The following is a 10,631-nucleotide window of genomic DNA, read 5'->3' as shown; positions in this document are numbered from 1 at the left end:
AACTGAAGTCGGGAGAAACATAGTCTTATATATACAACCGGTGGAAGGATCGAGGTATGATTGGTCAATCGTAATCACATGACAAAATTACTGTTATAAAAATGGCTATAACTAACGAAAGCAAACAGTTTTAAAACTCATAAACATTTATTCTACGAAAACAGGCCATTGATCATCTTACTGAACCAATTTGACGCCCTAACGCCAAGCTAAGGTAGTCTGGTGTTAGAAATAATTGTTCAACCTCCCTCCTTCATCGGCTGGGAAGAAATGAAAAATGGAGATGAACTACTTTGAAAGTCGTGATCTGATTGGCTATTTACTGTACCATGTGACATATCCTTCAATAAAATAAAGTGAAAAATTATGATTGTTTTAACGAAAAAATCTAAATTATATTAAAATATTTGAATAATATATTTCACAAATTTATTTTTTTGTACCGGATATCTAACCAAGGAGGATGATAGGCGTTTTGGTGAAGACGATACGTTCTTTCACTCGTGAAGAGCTGCTAATGGAGCATTTCATCACTCATAGAGCACTTGCTGCTTATTAACCAAACTATTGCATATCATGGGAATTTCTAACAAATTCGACTGCGGTGCATTATGAAAAAATCCAAGGCTTTCCTGTGCTTAGCGAAGTAATACAAAAGCTGGCTTTTACAAAAGCCAGGGTACTGTTAGCAGAGCTCGCGCTATATATAAGGCAGTTAATCAGCATTGAAGAGAAATAACTCCCTTTAACACGTTTGGTTCTTTCCCGTGAAAAAAGCAACACGTTTGAACTGAGATGCCGTGTTTTTTTCTTTTGCTGACAAGAAACCTTCAGCGTATGATAGTCTTGCCAAATAGAAAACATAGTCTGGCAGCGGAGGATGCTGAGCGTTTATTGGCTTGTGCACATGTGTTGGCAGTAGTAACTCAGGGGCGGATCTAGGAAAAAAGTGTGTGGTGCAAAATTTGTGTAATTTGCCTGGCCCTTTTTGAAATTTAGGCCTCTTGGAATGAAGGAGAGGCGTGTTTGAGCCCAAAAAATGCCATCATTTCTTTGCAGCAAACAACAAGTTTAGAGGTAAAAATTGACATTAATATGTTTAATTAATTTGGTGTTTTATAATATTTATTATACTATGTATATCAAGATTACATGTAAACAGAAAGTTGACAAACAGTTGTGCAATAAAATTAGCCATTAGCTACACAATGATGCCCTTATAAAACAGACATAGTAGGGCATACTTAGTGAAATTGTTTTGTTGTCGAAAGAAATGATCCAAAGTTCGTTTTTGGCCTTCTGAGACATTTTGCTTTTAAAATTGCTTGTGGTACTTCTTTCAAAAAGGTTGCTGCTCAATTTGAGATGTCTATTGGGACCACCCTCATTTGTTTATAAGCTAAACAAATTCAGGTCAAGGTTATTAAAACTTGATCGCTATAACGCGTTTTACTAGGCCGTTTTTGTTCATTTCCTTCTCTTCTGTTTATGCAGTTAAAGCATCAGACTTGTAAGGCCGGCAGCACACTTTCGGCACATTAGTATGACTTGACCTCTTAACTTTTTGTGGAATTAGCGATGGTAGTTGTATGAAAATGTATTGTGAGACACAGATCCCAAAATCAAACGGGCTTACTTTGACAATGGTTCGATATGCGAGTATAGTTCTGGGCTACATATAATTTGTATTTACACGTGGCGTTGTATTTACACGCTAACGATGTTCTTAATTTACCATCCAGAATTTCCATCTAACGTGCAAGCCACGTGTAAATACAAATTATATGTAGCTCAGAACTATACTCGCATATCGAATCATTGTCAAAGTAAGCCCCGTTTGATTTTGGGATCTGTGGCTCACAATATCTCTTTCATACAACTACCATCGATAATTCCACAAAATGTTAAGTGGTCAAGTCATGCTAATGTGCTGAAAGTGCGTCGCCGGCCTTACAAGTCTGATGCTTTAACCAAATAGAAGGAAAATAACAACTCCCTTTCAGTGCAGCTGATGCATCAGGTGCAGTGCGTTTTGTGACAAGCTGTTGTTTTGCTCACCCGCTCAACGGAGGGACAACTCCGCAAAAACAACAGTTTGTCAAGACAGGCTAACTACCATTCCTGCTCTTGTAGCACCTCTACCTCTGAAACCAAACAGCATGTTTCCATGAAATCTCTTCTAGTATTGAGGCCAACACCTGTTGATAAATTCACATGTAGAACTAGTCTGAACAACTAGTCTGAACGCGTAGGTTTCAAGTCTTGTACAAAATTTAAAATACAAATATAGAGTTTCAATGTTTGAAAGTTGAAATGTAGTGATGGTAATCTTGGCATAAATATGCCATTGGAGACAACCTAAAGGATGCTAGATGCAGTTTGTTACAGCCTCAGGGTGCACAGTTTGCAGTATAGCCGCTGTGCGATATATCGATTCGTGTCGATATTAATGCCACGTCGACATGGCCATGTTATGCTAAGCTTATATCGATATAAGGCATAATATTTTTGGCCTATTTGTTAATAAACCACCATTTATAGTTAAATTATAAATTTTGCCACAGTTTATGCACAATTTATTGCTTATGGTGATACACAGCCGGAAGTGCTATTGCCACTACACATTAATCGTGGCAGCAAGAAAGTCGTCGGACGCATGAAAGTTTTTCCTTGAGGTTAAAGAGAACAATGGAACTGGGGCTTTATACTGCAATACTAGAAATCAGCAACGACTGTTTTTCCTGAAAAATTTATCGTAATGGTAGAAAGTTGGATTTCCAGTTTGTTGTATTGATTTGTGTTTAGCTGTAGTTTGTTTTGGTGATTTTAGTTTGGAGTAGATTGTTTTCATTTCAAAATGGTTGTTTTCTAACATTTGGTTTTATTACAATACAGTCTTAATTTATTTCACTGCAAAACCTAGCTTTGTTCTTTAGTCATTAGGAATGTAAATATCGTATCGAATATCGATATCACAGAAATTCATTACATATCGTATCAAAATGCAGAAATCCTATATCACACAGCTATAGTTTGCAGCTCAAACTCAGTAAAAAAACTTGCACCCAACTACAGACAGTTCAAATTGAACCAGTCACAATATACATATATATATTGCGACTAGTTATATGCTGCCTAGTGACTATATATATGCTGACCTATATAAATATAGGTCAGCATTTGCTCAAGGATGCTCAAATCAATATGAAAATGTTACCTTCGTTGGCTGACAACTTGAGGCATGTTTTGAGCTGAGAGAAGAGGTGCAACCAGTCCGCGAAGAGTGATAAATATAAAATGGTTCAATCAGCAACTGTTGGACATAATTCTTGCCCGTCTAATTGCTGAACCTCCCATAATCTCTCTATTGTCATGTCTTGCATTTTCTCACCAATTAATACCAGTTAGTTATAAGGCAGCCACTGCAGAGCAAGTAATTGCTTGTTTGGATAGAATGAATTTCATTGTTCTGTATTACTAGCTCTTGTCTGGGTCTCATCTTTTCACCCAGGATTAGGTTGGAAGCGAAAGACAAAAGAGTTGGAATGTCAACAATAGATTACGCTATGAGTTAACTCACTAATTGAAAAGCCTAGAGTTTCAAATGAATCCAAATGAGAAGAACTGCCAGACGGTTTTGATGTGACCTCAAAATGTGACTATGGTCGGTCCTTGTCACAATTTTCTGTCCATTCCAATGTCTGGATAACACTTAACTGGTGGCTACACAGGCCTGTATTTTATGGCACTGATCTCCTTAATGCTTTAGGGGCTGAATAGCCTGAGAGGTCATTGATGTTCTCTCAAATATGCTTTATAAAACGATCCTTGTTTTTTGACAATGTTTGCCTTCATGCTATATTAGTCCACCAATTTTTCCATTTAGGCTACCGTAAAACCTCTATTTGAACGCCACCTCCAATTGACCGCCACCTCCAATTGACCGCCACCTCCAATTGACTGCTACCTCCAATTGACTGCCACTATAGAGGAAGAGTTGAAAATAGAGCGCCATGGCGTTCAATTAGAGGTTTTATGGTAATTCCAATGACAATGTTAGGCGTTTATCAGCCACGCAGCGAATTGCTTTCGATAATACGTCTTGTAATAATTGATGATTAGTCTGCTCAAATACAAATCACAAAGCATCTCTTGTGAAACTTCACAAATCCTCATAACATTTTTTAATAGCTCTTGGGCAAGTTGAATATAAAGCTACTTGTTGAAGCAATTTTCAAAAGCGAATATATCTTGTACATTCACCTCTAGTAGCTTTGAATAATGTATTAATTGTACTCCATGCTAGCAACATTGAGCAATAAGATGCAAGACTATAAAACGCCAATGTCCATGACCTTGTACCAATGCCATTAGCAGCACTTGTCAAACACATCGGTATCTGCGTAGCCACCCTTTGGATCTGGTGTAGGAGATGACAACTTCACTATAAAACTGGCTGTATGGGCTGGTTAGATAGGTAAGGGTCTCTTTTAACATGCTAATAGTGAGAAACTACCTCACACCGTGCAAACATCGATTGCATGATGAGGAATATTATAAAAAACATCTAATGTTATTTATAGGAGTATAATAGGGTATATGTAATGCATCATGGGAGTTATCCTTTCATTCACCCAATGAGAACTTTAGCACTGCGATTTTGCATAAAAGCAATTTCACAACAAATGCCTGCTGCACACCTTCATCAAAAATAGCTAAACGTTGGTTCACACTGTATCGCCATTAGTCAGCGTTTTCCTTTTGGCGTTCATCATTGGTTATGCGAACCTATAACAGCGAGGAAGCATCGCAGACATATCGGGAAAGTTTGCAGTTGTCAAACTATCGTAATACTTCGCCGAACATCGATGACCGCCTTTTAAATGTGAACCAATTCGCTTGATAGCTTGATTTATTCATACACGTTTATGATAGTCGCTGCAGGACTAGTTTTTAATTCCGGCACGCAAAAACGAAGAAGTTTTTTCGCGAAAATTTAAAGAGAGAAATGAGAACACTACGTCACGGAGTATTTCCTAATACAAACGCAGATGGGTTTGTGATAGTGTGAACATCGTTATCATCGACCATCACCGAAGTATTGTGGTATCAACGATGAAATACGACGATATAGTGTGAACCAGCCTTAAGCCTGTATGATGTTAATCCTGAAGCTATATTGAATTGTTAAAAGATCACTCAGTTTTAGGGCCAGAGTAACATCTAGTTTATCACCCTCATCGTATTGAGTAATATCTAATGATGTGACGACCCTCACACTCAAACATCCGAGAGTCAAGCTTGTTTCCTAATAGGAAACTAGGAATGACACTGTTGTGAAGTATTTATAACAATGGGTTGAGCTAATGAAAAATCGGATATAGCCCAGGGTTGTGACACATTAGATCCGCACTGCGTCATCACAGTTCAGTACGCAATAATGCTGCAGTGCATTACAACTTTCTAATGCGCAGTGGACAGTTACTGCTGCAGCAAGTTGTCCACTGTGATCTACTTCACATTTCCATGACGCATTACCTGAAACCCAGCATTTCATGAAAATATGTTGCTGCGTATACGCATAAGTATGTAGTTCATACTAAGATCAACCGACACCGCTAGCTTTCTAAGCATCTATACTGCACATTGCCCGAAGTTCTCATGACAATCGAGAGCAGGTGGAAAATGAAACTGAATTACATTGACAGCTTCAGCTCTAATTGCCTCCAGAAATGACCATGACCTTGTACTAAAAAAATACTGATACTTTTTGATGAGAATATAATTATTTTCATTTATACACTCGATGTAATGAGTTAGGTAGAATGACATATGACAGCATTTTCAATGGACACAAGTTGCAACCATCATAATTAGTTTCTCAAGAAATCTACACGACTCCAATTATTGCTAGTTCTATGTTTTAAAAACTACCCTCAGTGAATGAATGGAGTGTTTAGACAGCTCGGGGAAAAAATCCAACTCAAACATTGGTTTGGGTAAATAGAACATAAGCCAGATGTTTGGTTTCAGCCTATTCTGAATAGTTGGCGCAAACTAGCGTTTGTACGATCTTTGTGAAGATGGAAAACATTGTTTTCGTGGACTTGTGATTTGTGAGGATGTTGTGATCTGTTGAATGCCGCTGTAGTTAGCTTAAATTCGTAATCTTGATGGTGGCATTTTGCTGTCTCCTAGCCAGCTTCTCCATCGTTATGTCTGCCTGTCTGTCTCGAAGGCCTTACTGTAGTATAATTGCTCTAACGGGAATGTGATAAGTAGACAATTATTAGTGTCAGGAGGAGATTACACTAATCTACCAGTATTCGGTGCACTAGTGAGTCACCTGTCAGGAGAGGGTTGCGAGAGCCTAGAGAATGCTCGAGTAAAGTATTCCAATGGAGTGAGCTGCCATACTCCCCTTTGTACAACAGTACAATACGTTTGTGTCTCCTCATTGATAGCTATACGTACCGTAACACCTCTAATTAAACGCCACCTCTATTTGACTGCCGCTGTGAGAGAATGGTTGAAAAACAGAGCGTCACTCTCTATTTGAACGCCACCTCCATTTGACCACCACTTTGACAATCATTGATTTTTACGAGCCCATAAAATCAATTGATTAGTAGAAAAGTGTCCACGAATCGTTTACATCAATAAAAATTAATTCTCTTGTACAATTCTAAAGTTTTTCTTTAAAACTATGTACCCTAGGACACTTATGTATTCGCGGCATCTAACTTTCGCGTTTTCGTGGTGTCATCCTCTCGCGAAAATTTAATGAGCGAAACTAAACTAACATAACGAACGAGCGAAAACGCGAAGTTAAATAGCTTTGTTTATTGATATCCACAATAAAATCGTCATATTAGAAATGCAGGCAATTTTCGTCTGTGGTTGGATCAATGGGAAATTTCTGGTAACACCATGAAAATAATTAATAACTGTCTTAGCCTAACAGCTGTTCTGTGTTTAACCCAGTTTTGATACTTCGAAGTACATATACAGTATATAAAAATGGTTTCCATTTACGATGGTAGATAAATTACTAGTTTTAGGCCAAAAGTTGCATTTAGTGAGCAAAACTTTTACTCATTGCATTTGTGCTAAATGCAACACGTAAAAGTATTGCTCTGCTAAAAAATTGTTAAAACTGCTAAAACGCTAATATCGACTAATTTAGCAGTGCAGAAGAAGAGTTGAGGTTAGAAGACATTGTAAAAGGCATTGGAGAACCAGTTATTTGTTTCATCGACAGTAACAATCAAAACCCAGTTATCCAAGCAAATGATGCAAATCTTTTTGTTTTAAAAACGTTTAATTCAAGTATGGTTCATTTATGTCACATGTTCATGATTATATGATTATATTTGTAGGACTTGATTGATTCTCATGATATAACTTATAAATTTGCAGATTTATAACATGTTATTTGATAGCATCCTTCACGGCTTACACTGGATCGATGCTCATAACTCCTCTTCTATTGTACATAAAAAACCAGTTTTGGCTGTGAACTGTAACAAACATCAATGAGTGCAATGAGCTTTTATGCAACATTGTTAAATATGAATATAAAATAGAAATATGTGCAAATTTAAAATGAAATAAAAATTGAAAGCTCCAACAAATTGCAAAGTGGTCACAGGCTATAATATCATCACAGGTTAATTGCAAGTAATAGATATCAACTGGTAGAGATATTTCTTGATTTTTCAATGAATATGTATTAAAAAATCTTTGACAAGTTGGAGTTATGTTGGCAGATTTATTGTATGCAAAAAGATTAATATCGCTACACCGGAAAACGAGGACAAAATATAGGCGACATTCGATTTGCCCGTGAAGGGCTAAATTTATTTTTCTAAAATTCTGACTAGCTATTTGAAAAATACAATGTCAGCCTCTATTTGAACGCCACCTCCAATTGACCGCCTCGGTAGAGGAAGGGTTGAAAAATAGAGTGTCGTGGCGTTCAATTAGTCTTGATTGACGAATACAATTTTTGAGATATTCATTTTTATTCAGCGTAAAAATGATTGAATAAAACCACTTTTTGAAAGTTTTGAAATTTTTGCAAGAGCCACTGTTTCCTGATTTGCTACTAGGGCCTATATATAGAAAGAAACTTTGCTACACCAAATACAGTGGTAATATATTCATGAGATTCCTTATTGCATACCAACAGAGAAGCTCTCTTCTATTCTATTTTGTCACTATCATAAAACAAAGTCATTTTTAAAGGTTCTACGATTATAAGGCTTATAAAACTTGTCAGAACCGTTTATATATTAGGGCTATGATAGATATTAGGGCTATGATAGGTGTTAGGGCTATGATAGGTATTAGGGCTATGATAGGTATTAGGGCTATGATAGGTGTTAGGGCTATGATAGGTATTAGGGCTACGATAGGTATTAGAGCTATGATAGGTATTAGGGCTATGATAGGTATTAGGGCCATGATAGGTATAAGGGCTATGATAGGTATTAGGGCTATGATAGGTATTAGGGCTATGATAGGTATTAGGGCCATGATAGGTATTATGGCTATGATATGTATTAGGGCTATGATAGGTATTAGGGCTATGATAGGTATTAGGGCCATGATAGGTATTAGAGCTATGATAGGTATTATGGCTATGATAGGTATTAGAGCTATGATATGTATTAGGGCTATGATAGGTATTAGGGCTATGATAGGTATTGGGGCTATGATAGGTATTAGGGCTATGATAGGTATTAGGGCCATGATATGTATTAGGGCTATGATAGGTCTTAGCGCTATGATATGTATTAGGGCTATGATAGGTATTAGGGCTATGATATGTATTAGGGCTATGATAGGTATTAGGGCCATGATATGTATTAGGGCTATGATAGGTCTTAGCGCTATGATATGTATTAGGGCTATGATAGGTATTAGGGCCATGATATGTATTAGGGCTATGATAGGTCTTAGCGCTATGATATGTATTAGGGCTATGATAGGTATTAGGGCTATGATATGTATTAGGGCTATGATAGGTATTAGGGCTATGATATGTATTAGGGCTATGATAGGTATTAGGGCCATGATATGTATTAGGGCTATGATAGGTCTTAGCGCTATGATATGTATAAGGGCTATGATAGGTATTAGGGCTATGATATGTATTAGGGCTATGATAGGTATTATGGCAATGATAGGTATTATGGCTATGATAGGTATTGGGGCTATGCTAGGTATTAGGGTTATGATATGTATTAGGGCTATGATAGGTATTAGAGCTATGATAGGTATTAGGGCTATGATAGGTATTAGGGCTATGAGAAGGTATTAGGGCTATGATATGTATTATGGCTATGATAGGCATTATGGCTATGATAGGTATTATGGCTATGATAGGTATTAGGGCTATGTTATGTATTAGGGCTAAGATAGGTATTGGGGCTATGATAGGTATTATGGCTATGATAGGTATTAGGGCTATGATAGGTATTAGGGCTATGATATGTATTAGGGCTATGATAGGTATTAGAGCTATGATAGGTATTAGGGCTATGATATGTATTAGGGCTATGATATGTATTAGGGCCATGATATGTATTAGGGCTATGATAGGTATTAGGGCCATGATATGTATTAGGGCTATGATATGTATTAGGGCTATGATATGTATTAGGGCTATGCTAGGTATTAGGGCCATGATAGGTATTAGGGCTATGATATGTATTAGGGCCATGATATGTATTAGGGCTATGATATGTATTAGGGCTATGATATGTATTAGGGCTATGCTAGGTATTAGGGCCATGATATGTATTAGGGCTATGATAGGTCTTAGCGCTATGATAGGTATTATGGCTATGATAGGTATTAGGGCTGTGATATGTATTAGGGCTATGATAGGTATTAGGGCCATGATATGTATTAGGGCTATGATAGGTATTGGGGCTATGATAGGTATTATGGCTATGATAGGTATTGGGGCTATGATAGGTATTAGGACTATGATAGGTATTAGGGCTATGATAGGTCTTAGGGCTATGAGAAGGTATTAGGGCTATGATAGGTATTAGAGCTATGATATGTATTAGGGCTATGATAGGTATTAGGGCTATGATAGGTATTATGGCTATGATAGGCATTATGGCTATGATAGGTATTATGGCTATGATAGGTATTAGGGCTATGTTATGTATTAGGGCTATGATAGGTATTAGGGCTATGATATGTATTAGGGTGATGACAGGTAGTAGGGCTATGATAGGTATTAGGGCTATGATATGTATTAGGGCTATGATAGGTATTAGGGCTATGATATGTATTAGGGTGATGACAGGTAGTAGGGCTATGATAGGTATTAGGGCTATGATATGTATTAGGGCTATGATAGGTATTATGGCTATGATAGGTATTAGGGCCATGATATGTATTAGGGCTATGATAGGTCTTAGCGCTATGATATGTATTAGGGCTATGATAGGTATTAGGGCTATGATAGGTATTAGGGCTATGATAGGTATTAGGGCTATGATATGTATTAGGGCTATGATAGGTATTAGGGCTATGATAGGTATTATGGCTATGATAGGTATTATGGCTATGATAGGTATTAGGGCTATGATAGGTATTAGGGCTATGAT

The sequence above is a fragment of the Watersipora subatra genome, chromosome 6, assembly GCF_963576615.1.
Source record: "Watersipora subatra chromosome 6, tzWatSuba1.1, whole genome shotgun sequence".
NCBI lineage: Eukaryota > Metazoa > Bryozoa > Gymnolaemata > Cheilostomatida > Watersiporidae > Watersipora > Watersipora subatra.
This window is presented reverse-complemented; position numbering follows the sequence as displayed.